Raw genomic sequence first — 6439 nt, 5'->3', positions numbered from 1 at the left:
ATGTTTTAGTATGATATTAAATGGTATAGAATAGGTTGTTTATTTTTCATACTGTCCGTGTATCATTCAACAAAGGTGGTGTAGAGTTGTATATGGCTTGGTATGACGTCGTTGCAATTCTATGGACACTATGATATTACGGAATAACAGAAAGAGGAATAAAACTTATTGTATATGTATCATTTATAACGTACTTTTATGTTGACAAGAATGAATGTATATCTATATGAAATAGTGTATTTTGTGGTATTATGTTCAACAGTCTTACATATATGATATAGTATGATATAGTATAATTTGTTTATTTTTCATACTCTAAGTGTATCATTCAACAAAGGTGGTGTAGAGTTGTATATGGCTTGGTATGACGTCGTTGCAATTCTATGGACACCATGATATCACGAAAAAACAGAAAGAAAAATAACAATTATCGTATATGTATCATCTATATTATTATTGTATTTTGACTATGTAATGAATGCCAAATTTAAAAATATACACTTTCTTAATAGAATAACATTTATTTTAGTATAATATAAAATGATATTGAATATGTTGTTTAATTTTCATACTGTTCGTGTATCATTCAACAAAGGTGGTGTAGGTATGTATATGGCTTGGTATGACGCTTTTGCATGTCTATGGACACCATGATATTACGAAAAAACAGAAAGAAGAATAACACTTTTCAAATATGTATCATTTATATATTTTATTAACATGAACGCAAAATATACAAAATTATATATATATATACTCAAAATATTCTGGATGGTAATCAGTTTGGTTTATTTTGATATTTAATATTGTATTTTGGTTTTTTTGCTAGTAATGTTTCGAATATGTATATGCTGTTATTATTTTTTAGGTGTACATTGTATTAAATTGTTATCAATTATTTAATGTATGTATACAAAATAATAGCAAAAACATTTTCAATTATTATATAAAAATTTTTTTTTTTACACATGCATATTTATTAATATATGAAATTTTATCTCAGTTTTAATAAATATGTATTGAAATGAATAATAATACAATCTTATATATATTGATAATAGTCTGGATGGTAATCAGTTTGGATTATTTTGATATTAAATATTGTATTATTATTTTTGTAAAAAAATTAATGAGAATTTTGTAAAAAAACCTCTATATGTATATCTTTTTATATCAATATTTAAAAAAAAATTTTTTTTTATTAAATTATTGATTATAAATAGAATAACATATAAATTTTTTTGTCAAAGCAAGTTCATGGGTTATAAGTTTTAAACTTTACACTCCCATATGAGCACACAATATTTATATAAAAATTATTTTTATAAATAATATTACATTGACTCACCTCATACCAAGCGAGAATATTAAGTGTTATTATAACGTTTTTTATTTAAAATTAACTTTTTAAATAAAATTAAAAAATAAATGACGCTTTCAATCTAGCGACGAGTATGAGAAAATGTTTGAAATATTTTAAGACCCATTTGGTGATGGTCTGACAAAAATCATAATTATTTTTTTTTTTTTTTATTCAATAATATTTATTATGAATAACATGTTATATATTTCTTTTTGTAAAAGCAAAAAAAATTATATAAATGACATAATAAAATATATATTTGAAAAAAAAAAAAATTAATAATAATATATATATCTCATATGTTTTTTCTATTAATTTTAAAACAATAGAGATATAAAAAAAAAAAAAAATTTATATCAGTAATGGGTGAGACCATCTGATATTTAAAATGAAATTGTAATAATATTATTATATATTAATAATTATTGTATGAAAATTTTTTTTCTTATAATAAGAAAACAAAAATATCATGTATATTATTATATATTTAATATTATAAATACAAATAGTTCCCTGGTTGATCCTGCCAGTAGTCATATGCTTGTCTCAAAGATTAAGCCATGCATGTCTCAGTACAAGCCAAATTAAGGTGAAACCGCGAAAGGCTCATTATATCAGTTATGGTTCCTTAGATCGTACCCACATTTACTTGGATAACTGTGGTAATTCTAGAGCTAATACATGCAAACAGAGTTCCGACCAGAGATGGAAGGAATGCTTTTATTAGATCAAAACCAATCGGTGTAAATTTTAATTTGCATCGTTTAATTTGGTGACTCTGAATAACTTTAAGCTGATCGCACGGTCTCGTACCGGCGACGCATCTTTCAAATGTCTGCCTTATCAACTGTCGATGGTAGGTTCTGCGCCTACCATGGTTGTAACGGGTAACGGGGAATCAGGGTTCGATTCCGGAGAGGGAGCCTGAGAAACGGCTACCACATCCAAGGAAGGCAGCAGGCGCGCAAATTACCCACTCCCGGCACGGGGAGGTAGTGACGAAAAATAACGATACGGGACTCATCCGAGGCCCCGTAATCGGAATGAGTACACTTTAAATCCTTTAACGAGGATCCATTGGAGGGCAAGTCTGGTGCCAGCAGCCGCGGTAATTCCAGCTCCAATAGCGTATATTAAAGTTGTTGCGGTTAAAAAGCTCGTAGTCGAATCTGTGTCCTACACTGTTGGTTCAATGCTCGCATTGTTTAACTAGCATGTTATGTGGGACGTCCTACCGTTGGGTGGTACAGATTATGTATAAAGTATATTTTAGTGTTATTATTTATTTAATGCATTATATATATTTTTATTATGTAATTTGTCGTAAGTGTTTAACCGTTAAGAGCGGTGGCAGCCCCCAATTGCAATCCCGTCGCGGTGCTCTTAATTGAGTGTCGAGGTGGGCCGGTACGTTTACTTTGAACAAATTAGAGTGCTTAAGGCAGGCTCAAATTTTGCCTGAATATTGTGTGCATGGAATAATGGAATAGGACCTCGGTTCTATTTTGTTGGTTTTCGGAACTCCGAGGTAATGATTAATACGGACAGATGGGGGCATTCGTATTGCGACGTTAGAGGTGAAATTCTTGGATCGTCGCAAGACGGACAGAAGCGAAAGCATTTGCCAAAAATGTTTTGATTGATCAAGAACGAAAGTTAGAGGTTCGAAGGCGATCAGATACCGCCCTAGTTCTAACCATAAACGATGCCAGCTAGCGATCCGCCGAAGTTCCTCCGATGACTCGGCGGGCAGCTTCCGGGAAACCAAAGCTTTTGGGTTCCGGGGGAAGTATGGTTGCAAAGCTGAAACTTAAAGGAATTGACGGAAGGGCACCACCAGGAGTGGAGCCTGCGGCTTAATTTGACTCAACACGGGAAACCTCACCAGGCCCGGACACCGGAAGGATTGACAGATTGAGAGCTCTTTCTTGATTCGGTGGGTGGTGGTGCATGGCCGTTCTTAGTTGGTGGAGCGATTTGTCTGGTTAATTCCGATAACGAACGAGACTCTAGCCTGCTAAATAGACGTACTTTACCGGCATCTCAAGGCCCATCGGCTGTTTGTTTCCCATTTCATTCATTTTCATGTGTGTTATGTATTGTATTTATATATGCATGTATTTTTGAGATTTAACGATCAAGATTATATTTTGTATATATTGTGCTTTATGTTGCATATGTTATGGTGTATGGGTACGCAGTTTTTTGATGTGGTTTTTACTGCCGGCGTACAAATAATTCTTCTTAGAGGGACAGGCGGCATTCTAGCCGCACGAGATTGAGCAATAACAGGTCTGTGATGCCCTTAGATGTTCTGGGCCGCACGCGCGCTACACTGAAGGAATCAGCGTGTCCTCCCAGGCCGAAAGGTCCGGGTAACCCGCTGAACCTCCTTCGTGCTAGGGATTGGGGCTTGCAATTGTTCCCCATGAACGAGGAATTCCCAGTAAGCGCGAGTCATAAGCTCGCGTTGATTACGTCCCTGCCCTTTGTACACACCGCCCGTCGCTACTACCGATTGAATGATTTAGTGAGGTCTTCGGACTGGTACGCGGCAATATTTCTGATATTGCCGATGTTGCTGGGAAGATGACCAAACTTGATCATTTAGAGGAAGTAAAAGTCGTAACAAGGTTTCCGTAGGTGAACCTGCGGAAGGATCATTAACGATATATATAAAATATATTTATTTATATTTTTTGTATTGTTTTTAAATATTCCAAAAAATAAAAATATTATTGATAAGAAATATTTTTTTTAACAAAATAACATATTAATATGTAATTTTCTCAAAATATATAATAGTAATTATGTGTTAAAAGAGATTTATTTTGGTTATGATATCATATTAAAGTAATACGCCAAACTTTTTTTATACACATAATATATCTATACATATAATATAGAGAATATTATATAAATATTAATAATATATTTGTTACATATAAAATATTTTTATATTCAATATTATTATTATTATTAAACAATAATTATTAATAAAATCTATAAATAATTTCTCTTATAAAAAAGTGAAATTAAAAATAGAATATATTGAAATTATTTGTTTATATGTATATAATCTCTATTAAGAAAAATAAAATAAGATTATAATTGATATAATCTATATTTTTATTTTTCTATGTTATATAATAAAAATAAAGAAAACACAAGATAAAATTTTTTTAAAGAATAAAATTTATTTCAAATTTAAATTTCTTTATGTTTTGTCTTGATATTTCTTTTTTTTTATTAAAAGTTATTATGTTAAAAAACAAACCCATTTGTTTTGTACCATATTAATATTATATATATTTTTATGTAGAAAATAATTTATAAAAAAAAAATAAATACATTTCTATAAAATATACCAAATATTAATTATTATATCTAGCTAGCACTAACAAAAATATCAAAAATGTTATGTATATATTTATTAATACCATAATATCTTTAATTTATATATATATATATTTAAAATAAAATATATAATTTATATTCTAGAAAAATTTTTTTATTTTAAAAGAATTTATAAAGATATATAAATTAATAATTTTATTTTTTATATTAAAAATAAAGATTATTATTAATAATAATACTTACATTTAAAATTTAAAAAGATTACCCTGGACGGTGGATCACTTGGCTCGTGGGTCGATGAAGAACGCAGCTAATTGCGCGTCAACTTGTGAACTGCAGGACACATGAACATTGACATTTCGAACGCACATTGCGGTCCTTGGATACTGTTCCCGGACCACATCTGGCTGAGGGTCGTATACATTATATTAATATAATAAAAGATTATTTTACATAAAATTTTTTTTATGAAAAAGAAATTTATCAATAATTAAAAAAGAAAATTTATTTTTTCATATTTAATTAAATTGATAAATAAAATTTTTATAAAAGAAATGTAAAATTATTTATATATGAATGTTTTACGCCAAATATAAGAAAAAAATAAATATAAAATGTTTTTAATAGCATTTAAAATTTATATATTTTTTATTATTTGTCGACATTTTTAAATTAATATATCAATATTATTTTTTATCATTTATATATAATATTATAAAACTTTATGTTAATAATAATATTAATAATAAATGATATTAATAATATATTTTTAAAATATTAAATAAAGAAGAATAAACAAAAATATTATATATTAATATTTTGTTATGGAATATTTTATTTGTAATAAAATTTTCAATATACTCGAAAAAAATTAATATATATAATTATTTATTTTTTATTTTCTTCTCTTTAGATAAATATAAAAATAATATTATATAATAATATTAAAAAAATTTGAGTATGAATAATTAAGAAAATTGTTTACTTATAAAATATAACAAAAACATAATATATAAAAAAAATTTTTGTTTTAATACTTCTAAAAACTTTTACGACCTCAGAGTAGGTGAGATTACCCGCTGAATTTAAGCATATTATTAAGCGGAGGAAAAGAAACTAACTAGGATTCCCTTAGTAGCGGCGAGCGAACAGGGATAAGCCCAGCACTGAACCCCGTGGCTGATAAACAGACACTTGGGGAATGTAGTGTTTAGGAAGATTCAATATAAACCTATTGTTATATAATACATCCAAGTCCATCTTGAATGGGGCCATATACCCATAGAGGGTGCCAGGCCCGTAGTGATTATTATTGATGATAGGTGAATCTTTCCTTAGAGTCGGGTTGCTTGAGAGTGCAGCTCTAAGTGGGTGGTAAACTCCATCTAAGGCTAAATATTACCACGAGACCGATAGCGAACAAGTACCGTGAGGGAAAGTTGAAAAGAACTTTGAAGAGAGAGTTAAAGAGTACGTAAAACCGTTCAGGGGTAAACCTGAGAAACCCGAAAGGTCGAAAGATGAGATTCATTTACTTTTTATCGTTAATCAACCAATTTGTACTAGCATGTGACAAAAATTTTTATTAGGAATTTATTTTTAGTAAAAATATATGCACTGCTGTATATTGTTAATTGTATGATAACGAGGTATGCACTTCTCATCTTGTAGGACGTTGCGACCCATTAAATATTAATCTATAGGCATTGGTGCGTTGAT

The 6439-nt window shown here is 29.2% G+C and overlaps 3 non-coding genes across 3 annotated transcripts in view; all 3 read left to right on the top strand.

Annotated features, from left to right (window-relative positions):
* Positions 1-1873: 1873 nt before the first annotated feature.
* LOC123304364 lies at positions 1874-4029 on the top strand. Its single transcript, XR_006536391.1, has one exon. It is a non-coding gene; the product is annotated as a small subunit ribosomal RNA (ribosomal RNA).
* Positions 4030-4982: 953 nt separating this feature from the next.
* LOC123304363 lies at positions 4983-5137 on the top strand. Its single transcript, XR_006536390.1, has one exon. It is a non-coding gene; the product is annotated as a 5.8S ribosomal RNA (ribosomal RNA).
* A 635-nt stretch (positions 5138-5772) lies between these two features.
* The window catches only part of LOC123304359, a 4575-nt gene continuing 3908 nt past the window's right edge, over positions 5773-6439 (top strand). Inside the window, exon 1 of the ribosomal RNA XR_006536386.1 lies at positions 5773-6439. This exon is cut by the window's right edge and continues 3908 nt beyond it. This is a non-coding gene — a ribosomal RNA (large subunit ribosomal RNA).

This window comes from Chrysoperla carnea (genome assembly GCF_905475395.1).
Source record: "Chrysoperla carnea chromosome X unlocalized genomic scaffold, inChrCarn1.1 SUPER_X_unloc_43, whole genome shotgun sequence".
Taxonomy (NCBI): Eukaryota; Metazoa; Arthropoda; class Insecta; order Neuroptera; family Chrysopidae; genus Chrysoperla; species Chrysoperla carnea.
Note: the sequence above shows the minus strand (reverse complement) of the source record. Positions and strands in the feature narration are given on the sequence as shown.